The 18942-nt window shown below is 47.0% G+C and overlaps 1 protein-coding gene across 2 annotated transcripts in view; it reads left to right on the top strand.

Moving 5' to 3' along the window:
* LOC141253010 (uncharacterized) overlaps positions 1-18942 on the top strand; it is a 106357-nt gene that overhangs the window by 33979 nt on the left and 53436 nt on the right. The window contains exon 2 of one of the 2 annotated variants that reach the window (XM_073670763.1): positions 3357-3433. The exons of the other annotated variant lie outside the window; for it this stretch is intronic. The gene's annotated coding sequence lies outside the window, so the exon portion shown is untranslated. The remainder of the gene's footprint in view (positions 1-3356; positions 3434-18942) is intronic. 2 annotated transcript variants of the gene reach the window in all.

The raw sequence follows: 18942 nt of genomic DNA on the forward strand, positions 1-18942 counted from the left end.
ATGGCTACGTGCAGCCTCCCGCTGTGTATAGATGGCTACGTGCGGCCTCCCGCTGTGTATAGATGGCGCCGTTCGGCCTCCCGCTGCGTATAGATGGCTACGTGCGGCCTCCTGCTGTGTATAGATGGCTACATGTGCTCAATATTAAGCCATACAATTAATGTAAGGCTATGTGCCCACGATGCAGAAATGCTCTGGATTTTTTTTGAGCGTTTCTGCTCTCCCTGGCAGAAAAAACGCATACGGATTGTACATGCGTTTTTCCTGCCAGGGACAAGCGGATGTGAAGCGTTCTTCACTTGCATTTCCGCATGCGGGTTGTCAAGCACTTTCCAAGCGATTTTAGCATCACTTGGAAAAGTACTTGACAACTTGGTCACACTATATAAATCCATGCAACCGGCATGGATTTATATAGTGTGACCGTAAAAGAATGGTAAAAAATAAAAAATAAATATATACTTACCTTCTGATGGCCTGCCGACGTCAGCGGTCGCGTGACCCGTCACATGACTAAATGACGACACCACAGGTCCTTTAGTCTACCGCAAACTGCCGGCAAGCCAGGACGCATCGGATAAAGACACCGGGGGCCATCAGAAGGTAAGTATAATATTTAGTTTTTATTTTATTCTTTTTTTTTTACAGGTACTATGGTACCTGGGTCCGGAGGAGAGTCTCCTGTCCTCCAGACCCGGTTACCATCCGCACATTGAAACGCATGGAATCCGCATGTACAGATGTAGTGATGCGGATTCCATGCGTTCCAATACAAGTCAATGGTGGCGAAAATGCCGCGCTTCCGCAAAATAATTGGTAGTGCTGCGAATGTTTCCGCAATGATATTGCGCAGAGAAATTTCCGCAGCATGTGCATAGCACATGCAGATTATCATTGGGGAACATGGCAGACCTTCTACCAAGCGTTTTTTAAGCGTCTCTGCAGCGGAATTACCGCTGCGGAAACGCTAAAAAAATGCATAGTGGGCACACAGCCTAAAAAAAATTATTATAATTATTATTATATTAATATTGTGCCAAATTAATTTCACGTGAACTATCACATGATCTATCACAGGGGATTATGTGACATGTGATACATCAGGTGTGTGTGGGGAGGGGTGCGGGGGGGGGGGGGGGGGTGCGCCTTCTAAACTGCCCGGGACCCTTGCTACTCTTAATCCACCCCTGACAGTACCACTTCTTCTGTCCTGTATATATACACTGAACAGTACCACTCCTCCTGTCCTGTATATACACACTGCACAATACCATATACACTGCACAGTACCACTTTTCCAGTCCTGTTGCCGGAGAGGCAACATTAGACTTTGGGAGGGTTAATATTGGTTTATTATTTTCAATATTCCTATGGGAAAATAAAAATAAATATTGGAAAACCCGTTTAAACGGATTATTCCAAGTAATCCACTATCCCGAGAACTTTTCAATCGTTGGGGGTACAACTGCTGGGACCCCCATGATCCCGAGAACCAGTGCTCTGAAGAGCACCATGTAAATGCAGCTGTGGTGGATCATGTGCACTGCTGCGCCATTCACATGTGGCTCCTCAAATAAAGGCTCTTTCACACGTCAGTGTGTCTGGTACTTGTAGTGACAGTTTCTACATATACCGGAGGCACTGACACATGCAGACCCATTGAAAAGAATGGGTCTGTGTACACCTCAGTGTATTTCCAAGTACCGTGTGTCTGTGATCCACATGTAGACCTGTCTGTTTTTGGCCCGCAGCACGGATCCATTCAAGTCAATGGGTCCGTGTAAACACGTACCGCAGACGGATGCCATCCGTGTGACACGTACCGGTGCTTGGGAATCCGCAGTACAGTTAGCACTGTTCCCAAGCGCCGTGTGCTGAACGCTGCCCTCATCATTGTCCTTTGCCGGTGCTGTGATCAGCACCAGCAGGGACAATGATGAGAGTAGTAGTCTGCTCCCGCTGTCTCCAACTGTAAAAATAAGAATAAAATAAAAAAATCCTTATACTCACCTGTCCTAAGTGTCCCCCGCTGTAATCCATGCGACCAACTACGCCGAGGAGCCGGGAATAATGACTCCTGCAGCGAGCCGCCCTGGAGCTGTGCTGAGCGAGCGGTGCCCTGTCACTCACTGAGCTCAGCACGCTGCAGGAGTGATTCTCCTCGGCATGATTAGTCGCATGGATTACAGAGGGGGACACTTAGGACAGGTGAGTATAAGGATTTTTCTATTTTATTCTTATTTTTACAGTCGGACACTTCGATAGCAGACACTACTACTCTCATCATTGTGCCTGCTGGTGCTGATAGCAGCGCCGAGAACAGTGCTAACTGTACACTGATTCCCAGGCGCCGGTACGTGTGCTCATGATGCGGCACACGGACATGGATATCTCCGGTAATATTTTTTCTGGTACTGGAAATATTAGAACGTGTGAAAGAGGCCTAACTCCTTTAAGAGAGTGATGAAGGGCACGAGAAAGTATAAGAAAACTCACTGATCGGGGGTGGGGAGTGTTATAGTATGTGGGCTGGTGGGGTTTGTCTGGCAGGGCTGCTTTTTTGTCGCAGTCCGGCCCTGCTGGCAGGTCACCTTTCTTTGGTGCATATGGTTTTCATCCACAGTTTGGTACCTTTAGTGGTGGAGGGGCTTCGGGAGTTCCTGAGGAGGAGCATTTTACTTTGTCGCTCTCTTCTGTGTGCGGAGGTTCAGAGTAATTTGAAAATCAAGGGAGACAGATACAAACGCATGGCTGACAGGAAATGCTCGCCAGGTCCGGACCTAAGTGTGAATGACTTTGTTTGGTTGTCTACCAGGAATATCAAATTGAACTTTCCTTCCTGGAAGATGGTACTTAGATTTATGGTCCCTATAAAATAACCGCCGTCATTAACCCAGCAGCGTTTCGTCTTGAGTTGCCTCAGGCTCTTAGGATCCACAATGTGTTTCACAGGTCTCTGCTCAAGTAGTATGTAGTACCTCTTGAGCCCTCCCCCCTGCCACCACCCCCAATCATGGTTGATGGCAATTTAGAGTTCCAAATTTCGAATATTGTGGATTCTCTTCTTCAGCGTCGTTCCCTTCAGTACTTGGTGCACTGGAGGGTTTGTGGTCCATAGGAAAGGATATGGGTTTCAGCATCGGAGGTGAATTCCTCTAGGTTGGTTCATTCATTCCATGCCTCTCATCCAGAGAAACCTGGTCCTGAGTGTCCAGAGACCACTCGTAGAAGGGAGGGTACTGTCATGGGTGTGTCAGGTCTGTCAGACAGTCATACAGGATCCGGCTGTAGAAGGTTGCTGTGTTTAGCCTTGCAAACATCTTCCTGATCCTTTCATTATCCCTCTCTCTCTCTAGGACCCAGCGGTGATCTTCACCTTCTGCTGCTAATTACCACACCCTTTCTGGATCCTTAAATACACTCAATTTCTCCAGTGAGTTGCTGGTGATAGTTTCCCCTTCTATTCAGGCCTGGAATTCTAGTAGTCTGCTAGAATTTCCTTGGAGTTCCATTGTGGATTGCAGCCGTGTTCTCTTAAAGCTAAGTTTATTCCTTTGTTTGTTTCCCAGATTTGTACTTTAGTTTGCAGTTGGGCTGACTAGTGCTCACCCCTTCCCCTCCCTACCGAGTGCATAGCTGTAGGGTCAGCTAGAGCTAAGATATCCTGCTCGACGATAGATGCGGAACCTATTTAGGGTCGATAGGGGAGTCAGGTTGTCGATAGATCTACTTAGGGGTCTCCACTTTCCCTTTCCCTAGTTGTAGGGCTCCCTCCCCTGTTCCGGCCGTTATAGGCTGGGTTCTCCCCAAACCTAGCGTGACATTACTCATGTTTTCTTATGCACATGTTAATTTCCTTTGTGTGTATTGGAACAACACACAAAAAAAACCTGGTTTCAGGTGTGATATTCATATCGCCCACACCTGTTACTTGCCACAGGTGAGTTTGAATGAGCATAACATGCTTGAAATAAAGTTGTTTACCCACAATTTTGGAAAGGTGCCAACAATTATGTCCGACCCATTTTTGGGGTTTTGTATGAAATTATGTCCAATTTGCCTTTTTTTCTCTGTTTTTTTTTGTGTTGTTCCAATAAACACAAAGGAAATAAACATGTATAACAAAACGTGTAATTGCAATAATTTTCTGGGAGAAATACTTCATTTTCTGGAACAATTTCAAGCGTTCCAACACTTTTGGCCATGACTGTAAGTTTATCAAGTTCAAACCATACCCTAATATGTTAATGCTGAGGAAGGCAAAAACCCCATGAGGCAGATGCTAATTACTTCCTATGAGACATTCCTGACTCCACATACAGCAATCATACTAGTTCCCTAGATCAACATCCCATCACAGAATCTAGTAACCATAACCTTTAATACACAGCACCAGAGCCAAAATCAGTACATGAATATAGCACCAGAACTAAAATCCTTACATCAATACAATTCCAGAACCAACATCAGTACAAGAATACAGCACCCTAATTAACATTAGTTCATAAATATAGCACCAATACTATAATTTGTATATAAATACCAGAACCAACATCATTACATAAATACAGCACAAGAGCCAACATCAGTATACAGTATAGACCAAAAGTTTGGACACACCTTCTCATTTATAGATTTTTCTGTATTTTCATGACTATGAAACTTGTATATTCACACTGAAGGCATCAAAACTATGAATTAACACATGTGGAATTATATACTTTACAAAAAAAGTGTGAAACAACTGAAAATATGTCTTATATTCTAGGTTCTTCAAAGTAGCCACCTTTTTCTTTGATGACTGCTTTGCACACTCTTGGCATTCTCTTGATGAGCTTCTAGAGGTAGTCACAGGAAATGGTCTTCCAACAATCTTGAAGGAGTTCCCAGAGAAGCTTAGTACTTGTTGGCCCTTTTGCCTTCACTGTGCGGTCCAGCTCACCCCAAACCATCTCGATTGGGTTCAGGTCTGGTGACTGTGGAGGCCAGGTCATCTGGCGTAGCACCCCATCACTCTCCTACTTGGTCAAATAGCCCTTACACAGCCTGGAGGTGTGTTTGGGGTCATTGTCCTGTTGAAAAATAAATGATGGTCCAACTAAACGCAAACCGGATGGAATAGCATTCCGCTGCAAGATGCTGTGGTAGCCATGCTGGTTCTGTATGCCTTCAATTTTGAATAAACCCCAACAGTGTCACCAGCAAAGCACCCCCACACCATCACACCTTTCCTCCATGCTTCACGGTGGGAACCAGGCATGTAGAGTTCATCCGTTCACCTTTTCTGCGTCGCACAAAGACACGGTGGTTGGAACCAAAGATCTCAAATTTGGACTCATCAGACCAAAGCACAGATTTCCACTGGTCTAATGTACATTCCTTGTGTTCTTTAGCCCAATCAAGTCTCTTCTGCTTGTTGCCTGTCCTTAGCAGTGGTTTCCTAGCAGCTATTTTACCATGAAGGCCTGCTGCACAAAGTTTCTCTTAACAATTGTTGTAGAGATGTGTCTGCTGCTAGAACTCTGTGTGGCATTGACCTGGTCTCTAATCTGAGCTGCTGTTAACCTGCGATTTCTGAGGCTGGTGACTCGGATAAACTTATCCTCAGAAGCAGAGGTGACTCTTGGCCTTCCTTTCCTGGGGCGGTCCTCATGTAATCCAGTTTCTTTGTAGCGCTTGATGGTTTTTGCAACTGCACTTGGGGACACTTTCAAAGTTTGCCCAATTTTTCAGACTGACTGACCTTCATTTTTTAAAGTAATGATGGCCACTCGTTTTTCTTTACTTAGCTGCTTTTTTCTTGCCATAATACAAATTCTAACAGTCTATTCAGTAGGACTATCAGCTGTGTATCCACCAGACTTCTGCACAACACAACTGATGGTCCCAACCCCATTTATAAGGCAAGAAATCCCACTTATTAAACCTGACAGGGCACACCTGTGAAGTGAAAACCATTTCCGGTGACTACCTCTTGAAGCTCATCAAGAGAATGCCAAGAGTGTGCAAAGCAGTCATCAAAGCAAAAGGTGGCTACTTTGAAGAACCTAGAATATAAGACATATTTTCAGTTGTTTCACACTTTTTTGTTAAGTATATAATTCCACATGTGTTAATTCATAGTTTTGTTGCCTTCAGTGTGAATGTGCAATTTTCATAGTTATGAAAATACAGAAAAATCTTTAAATGAGAAGGTGTGTCTAAACTTTTGGTCTGTACTGTATGTATACAGCACCAGAACTAAAAATAGTACATGAACACAGCATCAGAACCAACACAAGTACATAAATACCACCCCAGAACCAACACAAGTGCATGAATACCGCACCAGAATAAATGCATAAATGCCGCACCAAAATCATCATCAGTATATATGAATACCACCAATGTCCATACATGAATTTGGCACCAGAATCAACACAGTACATGAATACAGCACCAAAGCCATAATCAGTATATGAATACCAGTACATGAATACAGCACCAGAACCAATATTCGTACATGAATACTGCACCAGAACCATCATAAGTATAATAAAGCACCAAAACAAACTCCAGTATATGAATACTACACGAGGACCAGTATCAGTACATGAATATAGCTCCGGAACCATCATAGATACATGAATACAGTACTAGAACTAAGACCTTACATGAATACAGCACCAGATCTAAACTCAGTACAGCACCAAGGCTATCATCAGAATATGAATACAGCACCAAGAAGATCATTAACACATGAATACAGCAATAAGACCATCATAAGTACATAAATACAGCACTGAAACAATAAACAGTATATGATTACATCACCAAAACTAACATCAGTACATGATATATAGCACTAACACCATGATTAGTACATGAATACAATACCAGAACAATCATCAGTACATGACTACTGAACCAGAACCATCATTGTGTAAGAACAAAACACCAAAACCAACACTAATATATGAATACAGCACCAGATCCAACATCAGTACACGAATACTGATATAGAAGTGGTGTATGAGTGCAGCACCAGAGTCATCATAGAAATAGGAATACAGTTTCAGAACCAACACAGTAAATGAGTACACCACCAGAACCAGAATTTGTACATGAATACTGACCAGAACCAACACCAGTGCATGAATACAGCACCAGAACTATTATTAGTATCTGAATACAGAAGCAGAACCAACACAGCAAATGAATATAGCAAGAGAACCAACATCAGTACATGAAACAGTGCTAGAGCTATCATCAGCACATGAATACAGCAACAAGGCTTACTATAAATCCAAAACCAAACTTAGTACATCGATCAATTGCAAAGTCAGGTCAGTTGTACCAAAAATCATTTTAGACCACACAGTGGCTACAGTGCTGATTAGATGCAGTGAGCAATACAATTAATCATTTACATCCATGTTACCTTACAGGTGACACAATCTTTGATTAGAATTATTGGAGCTCATAATCTAAATTCCCTATCAATATGTATTTGGAGTGTGGAAGGAAACCCATACAAACACTGGGAGAACATACAAACTTCCGTGCAGATGTGAGATTTTCCAGGGAATGAGTGATAACCTAGGTGGTCAAAAAGATCAATTCAGGAGGAGAAAGCAGCAGACTTCTCTGATAAGATATATTACAAAGTTGCATATTTCCATGTGTACTATTGATTTATGAAATAAAAATGTAACATATAACAGCTTTTTCACATTTTTAATTCCTTTCTTCTCCATACTTGCAAACTACCGCAACCTCTCTTACGCAAAACCGGTCCCCCTGACACCCACCCCCCTGCTCCCTCTCTCTGGAGCACTCTGGAATGCCCGCTCTGTCTGCAACAAACTCCATTTTGTCCACGACCTCTTTACCTTTCGTCATCTCTCCTTCCTGGGCATCACAGAGACATGGCTGACGCCCTCCAACACTGCCTTCCTTCTGCGCTGTGTTACAGTGGATTGCACTTCACGCACACTCCTCGCCCTGGTAACAGACATGGTGGAGGAGTGGGTCTTCTCCTTTCTAACTGCACCTTTAGCCCTACTCCTCCTCTACCCTCTCTTATTCTCCCTTCTTTTGAAGTCCACTTCTTTTGAAGTCCGCATCTACTGTCCCTCCAACCTCCAAGTGGCTGTCATATACTGACCTCCAGGCTCGGTCACTGCCTTTATTGACCAATTCTCCACCTGGCTTCTTTACTTTCTCTCTGCTGACATTCCCACAATCATCATGGGCAATTTCAACATCCCCACTGACACTCGCTAGTCAGCAGCATCCAAACTCCTGTCGCTTACTTCATCCTTTGGACTACTCAGTGGTCCTCCTCAGCCACCCACAGAGACAGACACACACTAGACCTCATCTTCACCCGACTCTGCTCCCTATCTAGCCTCACAACCTTCCCCCTACCCCTATCTGACCACCATCTACTCACTTTCTCAACCCTGTCCTCCTCACCTGTCACTTATGTCCAGCAATTAGCACACCCCCCGCAGAAACCTTGCACATCTAGACCCCCACACACTCTCTGACTCTATTCTACCACTGACATCCATATCTTCACTTCATGACACAGAGAGTGCCACTGCTTTCTACAATACCACTCTCGCATCAGCTATTGACTCGGTCGCCCCTCTTATGCATGGCAGAGCACGACGAGTCAACAGGCAACCCTGGCACAACAACCTCACTAAACAGCTTTGACATTATCCAGGGTTGCGGAGCAGCGTTGGAAAAAAACACATTCTCAAGATGACTTCACTGCATTCAAACAAGCAACACTCGCATTCAAATCAGCACTTACCTCTGCTAAACAGGCCTACTTCACAACCCTCATATCTTCCCTATCCTATAACCCCAAACAGCTATTCAACACTTTTAGCTCTCTCCTCCACCCTCCACTGCCCCATCTGACCGACCTCCGTCATCTCTGCTGAGGAGTTTGTCACACACTTCAAAAAAAGATTGACCAAACACGGCAAGTCTTTACTGTCCGACCACCACAACCCCTTTGTTTTCCACACCATTGCCCTACCCTCATAACCTCCCTTCCAACATCACAGAAAGAGACTTTACTTGTCTCCTCTCCAAATCACACCTCACCACTTGTGCACTCGACCCCATCCCATCCCATCTCCTCCCCAACCTCACCCCCACACTCATCCCATCCCTAACCCATCTCTTCAACCTATCACTATCTTCTGGTACCTTCCCTGCTGCCTTCAAACATACCACAATCACGCCCATCCTCAAAAAGCCATCCCTCGATCCAACCGCCTTGTCCAGCTATTGCCCCATATCGCTGCTCCCATTTGCCTCCAAACTCCTTAAGCAACACGTTCACGCTGAACTTTCCTCCCACTTCTCATCTAACTCTCTCTTCGACAACCGACAATCCGGCTTCCGCCCCCACCATTCCACCGAAACTGCCCTTACCAAAATCACCAATGACTTACTTATAGCCAAAGCTAACAGATAATTCTCTGTACTCCTTCTTCTTGACCTGTCCTCTACTTTCGAAACAGTTGACCACTGCCTCCTACTACAGATCCTCTCTTCCTTTGGCGTCAAAGACCTTGCCCTATCTTGGATCTCCTCATACCTTTCTAACCGCACATTTAGCATCTTCCACTCCCACACTACCTCCTCACCCCGCACCCCTCTCTGTTGGAGTCCCTCAAGGCTCTGTCCTAGGACCCCTACTCTTCTCAATCTATACCCTTGGCCTGGGATAGCTCATAAAATCCCATGGCTTCAAGTACCATCTGTACGCTGATGACACCCAGATCTACCTCTCTGGCCCAGATGTCACCTCTCTGCTGTCCAGAATCCCAGCATGTCTAGCAGCCATATCCTCCTCCTTCTCCTCCTGTTTCCTCAAGCTCAATGTGGACAAAACTGAACTCATCATCTTTCCCCCATCTCGCACATCTTTCCCACCTGTTCTTTCTATCACAATAAATGACTTCACTCTTTCCCTTGTGCCGACAATCCGCTGCCTCGGAGTAACCCTTGACTCTGCCCTGTCCTTCAAACCCCACACCTAAGCTCTCGCCACCTCCTGTTGCCTCCAGCTCAAAACTGTTTCCAGAATCCGTCCTTTCCTCAACCCTCAGTCTACTAAACTGCTTGTGCATGCCCTCATCATCTTCCGCCTCGACTACTGCAACATCCTCCTCTGTGGCCTACCTGCTAGCACTCTCGCACCCCTTCAGTCCATCCTTAACTCTGCTGCGCGACTGGTCCATCTCTCGCCTCGCTACTCCTCTGCTACCCCCCTTTGCAAATACCTTCACTGGCTCTCAATTGCCGAGCATATCCAGTTCAAACTACTAACGCTGACCTACAAGGCCATCCATAACCTCTAACCTCCGTACATCTCTGAACTAATCTCCCAATATATTCCCTCATGTAATCTCAGGTCCTCCCAAGACCTCCTTCTCTCCTCCACACTTATTCGTTCCTCACGCAATCGCCTCCAAGATTTCTCCCGAATATCCCCCGTCCTATGGAATTCTGTGCCTCAACACGTCCTATTATCCCCCACACTTGGATCTTTCAGACGGAACCTGAAAACCCATCTCTTCAAACAAGCTTACAGCCTGCCATGACCTTGCTTGCTGCCACCTCAACAACAGCGGAGCTACTGCAGCCCCTCAACCTACTGTCTCCTTCCCCATTCTTGTAAAATGTAAGCCCGCAAGGGCAGGGTCCTCTTCCCTCTGTACCAGTCTATCATTGTTAGTTTGTTTACTGTAAGTGATATCTGTATTTCGTATGTAACCCCTTCTTATGTACAGCACCATGGAATCAATGGCGCTATATAAATAAATAATAATAATAATAATAAATACTTCTTTACTTTTCTGTTCTGTCTCAAGGAAAAAAATGTAATATGTTTGGACTAGTTGTTCCCAGGCAATGCTGATCACATCAATAAATATACATAAGTAAGGTACCTTTTCATACGCAATACACATACAATGCTGCCTCGATAGCAAAAGAGTAGCTCTTAGAGTGACGATGACATATGAAGCTACATTTTGCATACTGTATCACAGTAGAAAAAGTGTGTAGGCATCCAACAGAATATTTCTTTCTTGTACTTTTCTGTATTTTCTCTATCTTCCCCTCTGTGTATTCAGCTTCATGAACCTGAATGTGTGTTTCCTATACTTACACTGCTAAAACTACATTTCCCAACAGCACATTGCTTCTCCTTAGTGCTGCAGACCCATCCCTCCTTTCCTGTGTGCTCCTGACTAGCCCCTCCTCTCTGAGTTATTATCAAACTAATCTAAGTGGAGATTTTACCTTATGCGACTGTGCACTCTCTGCTCCTGGCCAATTTTTATCTTTTCCCATCTAAATCAGTATAGCTGCAGTGTGGTTACTTCACTGTTAGCTAATTTCGAGCAGAGCTCAACCCTCCTATGCATCTTCAAACTGAACTTGTAATTACTAGGCAGTGCAGAAGAAATCATAGAGGTACAAAGTGTATTCTAAAGGTAAATTTGCACTCTATATCAGTACTGAAAGCAATGCAGAGTTATGCTGGCAGGAAGTCAGGTGAGAGAATCTGCACTTGGATGATAAACCAGGAGCATTCCAACTTCACCAGGACAATTCCAGTGGTAACTGAAGATTAGATAGAGCTTGGATGGGGCATGCTTAAAATGGTGATATGTGCAAAACGGGGCATCTGCAGTGATTACAAGTGAGGTGGGGAGTAGAGCAGAGCTGTGTATCATTATATATATCTCTAGCTCTCATCTCACCGCACTGTCAGTGTGGGGGTAAAATGAGTAGAGCTGAGCTGACAGTGCCATGGGATGAAAGCTGCAGATGCAGAGGTGTTTGTAATGACACACAGCCCACACACAAAAGACTATTATTAATTTATTAAATTATCATCTATAATTTACAAGCTAATATCTCTGCAATGGAAATGAGAAGTTAAATAATAAAAATGACATTTTCAGCAGCAGAAGGGAAGGAAGGGAGACACAAATCCATTACTTAGTGGGTAGGCGGAGCCCCATAGGATAGTTCACCTCAGATTAGAAAATGTGACGACCGGCCCCTCCAGTATAAAGGCTCCTCCTACTCCCATGTTCTCCAGTCTTTTATCTGAGGTCTCAGAGGATAGTCGCTGCCTCTGCAGCTCCTCAGAAGAGTTTGTTTTTTTGTTTTATATCCAGCGAGACCTGGACCCCCCGTGGTCTAGAGGTCTCAGGGGGTCTCGGCACTACTGAGACCCCTGACCCTCCCCTGGCGGCTCTGTGTACCCCTTGAGGAGGTCCCCACAGAAGCCTGCCGGCCCCGGGGGATACAGGGCGCTCCCTGGCGGAGGCGCACACCACATCTCGGGGTCCCTGCGTGTTCTGCCGTAGGGGGGAGCAAAGGGCCACAGCGCCACACATCCCTGAGGATCTCTGTGGCGTTCAGCCGGGTAAGTGCTCTTTTGTATAAGAGTGCCTTAACCGCTGCGGCAGCAGCCGCCGCTTCTATAAGTGTGACTGCCTGTGTGTTTTTGTCTATTGCTGACGCTGCCTTTACTGGGGGGAGCAGAGACGGAGGCCAGTAATGTTTATATGTGGCCCCACACTGCTTAGCTTCCTGCCGTGTATCAGGCAGGAAGCTTTTTGTATAAGCGCACATTTTTTCTTTAAGTTTTTGGCTTCCTGCCATCAATGGGGTAGGAAGCTCTCTTTATTAGCGCATGCTTTTTCTTTTCTTGCTTCCTGCCTTCATAGAGGAAGGAAGCTCTCTGTCTAGCGCGCTTTTGCTTGAATAGCGCGGGCTCTGTCGGGGGCGTGGCTTAGCGGGGGCGTGGCTTAGCGTCTCCTGGCTTCCTGCCGTCATATCTCAGGCAGGAAGCTCTTGGTTTGGGCGCACGCTGTGTCAGTCCCTGCTTCTCCTCCGGCTTCCGTGTTCCATCGGGCACCTCCTGCTCTCTGCTCCCCGTCCACCGCCATACACTCAGGAGGAGCGGTCGCCGCGGTATCGGTGAGTTCCCTCTGCCTTTGGCAGAGGTTCCCTGACAGCGTTTTTCACTTTGGCTAACCTGCTAGGGAGACATAGTGAGCGCTACCGCTTCTCTTTTGAAACTATTTACTTCGCTGACCTTAGTAGGCAGTGTAGTATTTTAGTTGCAGTGATATTAACCCCTTCTGAACAGAATGGTTCTTTAGGGTTGCTTTTTCTTTTCCTGGGGAAAAGGGCGCTTCTCCCAGTTGATTAAGTTAAATTATTTGCTCTGCAGCTCTGGGGTAGCTCTCTCTAAGGGTGAACTTTAACCCTTCAGAGCTTGAGGCATACAAAAAAAAAAAGAAAAAGAGTTTTGAAAACAGGCTGTGCAATTTTCACACTTTTATTTGCCATCCTTATTGTAACATCCTGGCATCTGGTGTGGGTGGCATGTCGGATCAGGGGCCTGGGAGTGCGGACCGCTCTCCTGATCCGTTCCAAGTTCGGTCGCACGCTTCTGATACACCCAGGCCTTCCACGACGTCAAGTTCGACCCTTAGTGATGTTAAGGTGGAAGCGCTCACTCGCTCCATTGATAGTCTTTCTAGCCTCCTAGGTCAGTGGGTGTCAGCCAGATCGCATCCGTCGCCACGAGGAAAAAAGCGCCGTAGGACTGTGGCACTATCTCCCTCGCACAGCGCATCAGAGGTTTTGGTTTCACCAACGAGTTCGGTTGAGGAAATCTTTGATTCCGAGGAAAAGGATCGACGAGGTCGCTCTATTTCACTTTCAGGCCGCGTAGATGTGCTTAGGACATGCGGGAAGTGTTACAGCTGTCTGAAGAGCCGGCAAGACCGTCTAAGTCTGCCCGGCTATATCAGGAAACGCGCCGTGCTCGTCCAACGTTGCCTACGCATGAGGAACTTAACGAGGCAGTGGAGAAGGAGCGCCGGTGTCCGGATAAACGCTTCCAGGGGATGCGGTTTTTTGATGCTCTGTATCCCTGCGCTAAGGAGATGGTCACTGATTGGGTTCCTTCTCCCGAGGTGGACATATCCCTGTCTCAGTTGAGCAAGTCCTCCTTGCTTCCAGTTAAAGGAAAAGCCAATCTTCAGGATCCTCTGGACAGGAGATCGGAGTCAGCGGCGAAATCCATCTATGAAGCCGCAGGTCATGGTTTCCGAGCGGCCTTAGGGGCCATGTGGGCCGGTGAGGCTTCCCTGCGGTGGTTGGATCAGCTGCAAACGGCATGGCAAGATGGGACTCCGCGTTCAGAAGTGGAAAGGCTTTTTCAGTTGATGGAAGAAGCCATGTGTTATGGCAGGGATGCAGTACTGGACACTACTTCAACTTTGTCCAAGGCTCAAGCTTCGGCCGTCACAGTTAGAAGAGCACTGTGGCTTAAGCAGTGGACCGGAGATACAGTATCCAAGCAAGGTTTGCTTAGTCTTGCATATAGGGGCAGTCAGCTTTTTGGTTCGGACCTTTCGGAGCTGATTGCCAAGGCCAAGGACAAGGATGTTTCCCTGCCTCTAAAGAAGGCAGCGCCATCCACATCTGGCAGGTCAGGGCCCGGTAGAGGTCATCGGTCCTTTCGGACCAGGGGACGATTCGGTCAGCCTTCTTGGAAATCAGGTCGTCCTTCGTCCTCCGGCAGATCCTCCCAGAAATCTCGTACTCCTTGGAAGCAACAGTCCCGTCAGGACAGACGGGAGGTTGACAAAAGATCCGCTAAGGCTAATTGACGCCAGGGATCCCCCCGAGGGTTCTCGGGTGGGAGGTCGTCTGCTACAATCCGGGTCAATTTGGGCATCCCACATATCGGACGCCTGGGTGACGCGGGTTATGTCGGCAGGCTATTTCATAGAGTTTCATTCTCCACCTCCAGACAGGTTTCGTCAGACATGCATTCCATCCGTGCCAAGGCTGGCTGCTGCACTGTTACAGGAGGTCGACTCTCTCCTGCAGCAGGGTGTGGTGGTTCAGGTTCCTCCGGAAGACCAGGGAAGGGGTTTTTACTCCAACCTTTTTGTGGTCCCCAAAAAGGAGGACAAGTTTCGCCCGGTGCTGGATCTCAGAGATTTGAACATTTACGTCCGAACACGGAAGTTCCGCATGGAGTCTCTCCGTTCAGTGATAGCGACCCTGTCGCAGTACGATTTCTTGGTGTCTATCGACATCCGCGACGCCTATTTGCATATCCCTATCGGCAGGGCTCACCAGCGTTTTTTGCGTTTCGCCATAGGTCAAACCCATTACTAGTTTGTGGCCCTACCATTCGGGTTGGCCTCGGCACCCAGGGTTTTTACAAAGGTTCTGGCTCCTCTCATGGCGCTTCTTCGAAGACAAGGGGTTACGATCCTCCCCTACCTGGACGACCTGTTCATAGTGTCGCCCACAGCGGAAGAGGCGATAACAGCTCGCGACCTCTCCCTTCAGTACCTGATGGATTTCGGGTGGCTGATCAATTGGAAGAAGTCGTCATTGGAACCAGCGCAGTCCATTCTGTTCCTGGGGATGCATTTCGATACAGTTCGGGCAGTTGTGTCTCTGCCTCCTGTCAAACAGGCGAACCTTCGGCTTCTGGTCCAGGCTATGAGGTCGGCGTTGTCAATGTCCCTTCGGGAATGCATGCGCCTTCTGGGTCAAATGGTGGCAGCTATGGAAGCAGTACCGTTTGCACAATTTCATTCCCAGGATCTCCAAAATCTTATTCTGACACATTGGGATCGATCTCTGACTTCTCTGGATCGCTCGGTCGTTATCTCCCGCAGGGTGCGAGAGTCTCTTGGATGGTGGTTACGTTCAGAGACTCTATCCCTGGGGAAATCCTTCCTTCTCCTGAGGTGGTCAGTGATTACCACCGACGCCAGCCTGACGGGTTGGGGGGGAGTTTGGAACGACCTCTGGGTTCAGGGGGTCTGGTCGTCAGAGGAGTCGTCTCTTCCGATCAACATTTTGGAGTTGAGAGCGATATTTCTCTGCCTCCAACATTGGACGGTCCTTTTGAACGGTCTACCGGTCCGGATTCAGTCGGACAATGCGATGGCGGTCGCGTATATCAACCATCAGGGCGGGACGAGAAGTTCCAGACTCATGATGGAGGTCTCTCGGATCTTGGTTTGGGCCGAGTCCAGGATTCCAGCAATCTCTGCGATCCACATCCCAGGTGTGCTGAATATCTCGGCGGACTTCCTCAGTCGCGAGCAGGTGGATCCTGGGGAATGGAGTCTCCATCCAGATATTTTTTCTCTGCTGTGTTCCCGTTACGGGACTCCTCAGGTGGACTTGATGGCATCCAGGCTGAATGCCAGGGTTCCGACGTTCATGTCCAGGTACAGGGATCCGGAGGCTGTGGCGGTAGATGCTCTAGTAGCCCCGTGGGACCAGTTCGAGCTGGTCTATGTATTTCCGCCGATATCCTTACTTCCTCTGGTAATCCGACGGATCAAACTCGAACGAGTATCAGTAATCTTGGTAGCACCGGATTGGCCACGAAGAGCGTGGTATTCGACGCTGGTATCTCTTCGAGCGGCCTCTTCCGTTTCCACTACCCCTTCGCTCGGACTTGTTAAGCCAGGGGCCCATTCGTCATCCGGACCTGAGGTCACTTTGTTTGACGGCGTGGCTCTTGAGACCGAGATCCTGACCCGTCGCGGGTTTTCGCCCGAGGTCATTGCTACCTTGCGGGCAGCCAGGGGTCCAGCTACGACTAGGATTTATCACAGAACTTGGGAATCTTTCTATTCATGGTGTTCTGGATCTTCAAGAAACCCGAGGGTTTTTTCCATCCCCAACTTCTTGGCTATTTTGCAATATAGTTTGGCCAGGGGACTAGCGGTTAGTACTGTGCGGGGTCAGGTATCTGCACTTTCCGCACTTTTTAGAAGGGCTATTGCCTCACGCAGGGATGTGCGTTCTTTTTTTCGCGGAGTCGCACGTCAGTTTCCGCCGCGGAGGGCAGTTGTGGCTCCGTGGCGGCTTAATCTAGTCCTGGAAGCCCTTCAGCATAGGCCTTTTGAGCCTATGGATTCTGCTAAACTTTCGTTACTTTCTTGGAAGGTGGCCTTCTTGGTGGCAGTCACCTCTTTGAGAAGGGTGTCGGAGTTGGCGGCACTATCTTGCTCGCCTCCTTTTCTGGAATTCCTTCCGGATCGCGTGGTGCTTCGTACCCGTAAAGATTTTTTACCTAAGGTAGTGTCACAATTCCACATTAATCAGGACATTGTGTTGCCTTCTCTTTGTCCAAAACCTAAGAATCCAAGGGAGCGGGCCTTGCACTCGTTGGACTTAGTGCGGGCATTGAAGTTCTATCTTACAATCACACAAGGTTTTCGGAAGTCGGACTCTCTTTTTGTGATTCCGGCTGGTCGTCGGCGTGGTCAACGTGCTTCCAAGGACACGATAGCTCGGTGGATCCGTTCGGCTATCCTGGAAGCGTACCGGCTCAAGGGCGAGCTTTGTCCGGTTAAAGTTCAAGCTCATTCCACGAGAGCCATTGGCTCATCGTGGGCTTTTCATCAGGGGGCCTCGGCAGCGCAGCTTTGCCGGGCGGCCACCTGGCGCTCCGTTCACACATTTACTAAGTTTTATAAAGTGGACGTGAGTGCTTCCGCTGATGCGGCCTTGGGACGCAGGGTCCTGCAGGCGGCGGTAGTTTAAGTTATCTCTTTATTGTTTATTTTTTCTTTATTCAGCGCGGTTTGCGCTCTTGCCTAAGTTGTTGGGGTGTTGGAGATTCCGCCACTATTTCCCACCCTTAAGTGAGGTACTGCTTTAGGACGTCCCACTAAGTAATGGATTTGTGTCTCCCTTCCTTCCCTTCTGCTGCTGAAAGTCGGATTTTGGTAAGAACTTACCTGTAAAATCCTTTTCAGCGAAGGAAGGAAGGGAGACACAGCACCCTCCCATGGCAGAAGTGTTTTTTTTTGTGTTTCTAGATGCAGCGCGTCTCCTTCCTGATGACGATCATCTGGATTTAGCGCTCTACGGCTCTCCTTCCAGTTTCGCCAGCTCTACACAGTTGTCAGGTCCAGTGAGGTATGCCTAGGACTGTGTGTTTCTATTACATAACCTGTTTTCTCTCATTTCTGAACTTTCAGAAGGGGATGTGGTGTTCTGCTGGTGTTGTCTGCTCTTCCTTAGCTTGTGTACGGACTGGAGAACATGGGAGTAGGAGGAGCCTAAGCTGGAGGGGCCGGTCATCACTTTTTATAAATCTGAGGTGAACTATCCTATGGGGCTCCGCCTACCCACTAAGTAATGGATTTGTGTCTCCCTTCCTTCCTTCGCTGAAAAGGATTTTACAGGTAAGTTCTTACCAAAATCCGACTTTATTCAGTTCTGCAGCCACTATTACATGGTGTGGCAAGTTTAACATGCTAAAACTGTTGACAGGTACTCTTTAATACATGCTCTTCTATTGATTTCATTGTAATAAACTACAAGTTGAGGGAAACTTGTCATGTCCTGCCACTCTTACTACTTACCTTGGGCTAGATTCGGGTTCCTGCTGCGTTTTGCTGCCCCCCTGTGCTTCGTGTACCTGTCTGACTATGATTTTGGCCACTACTTTGCTTCTACATATTGAAGTCTTACTAATCGAGCCTGCCCTTTTAACAGAAACTCCTTTAAAGGTGGTGACTTCCTGAGAGAAAGTCCAAAACGTTCTTTTTAGGGTTTCGTGTGAAGAACCCACTTCAGTCAGAAATCTTGGGGAGGGTGGAAAATGTGGAGTGCAACAAATATAATTTTTAAAATTTGGGCATACATTTAGTCATAAAGTAGCCATGTTACACTGTTGCACAAGATTCAGTGGAGCACATAGAGCAGGAGCCTGAATGGGACTCTCCCATTTCTTTTCATGAATTTCTAGTTTTGGTAAGAAAATAAAGTGACATACAGAAATTATATATGCTCATGTGAATAATCCTTTAGGTATGTTAGATCCGACTATACATTAAATCCTACATT

This window comes from Phyllobates terribilis, unplaced genomic scaffold, assembly GCF_046119375.1.
Source record: "Phyllobates terribilis strain yellow unplaced genomic scaffold, ASM4611937v1 Scaffold_2__4_contigs__length_985480577, whole genome shotgun sequence".
NCBI classification, from domain to species: domain Eukaryota; kingdom Metazoa; phylum Chordata; class Amphibia; order Anura; family Dendrobatidae; genus Phyllobates; species Phyllobates terribilis.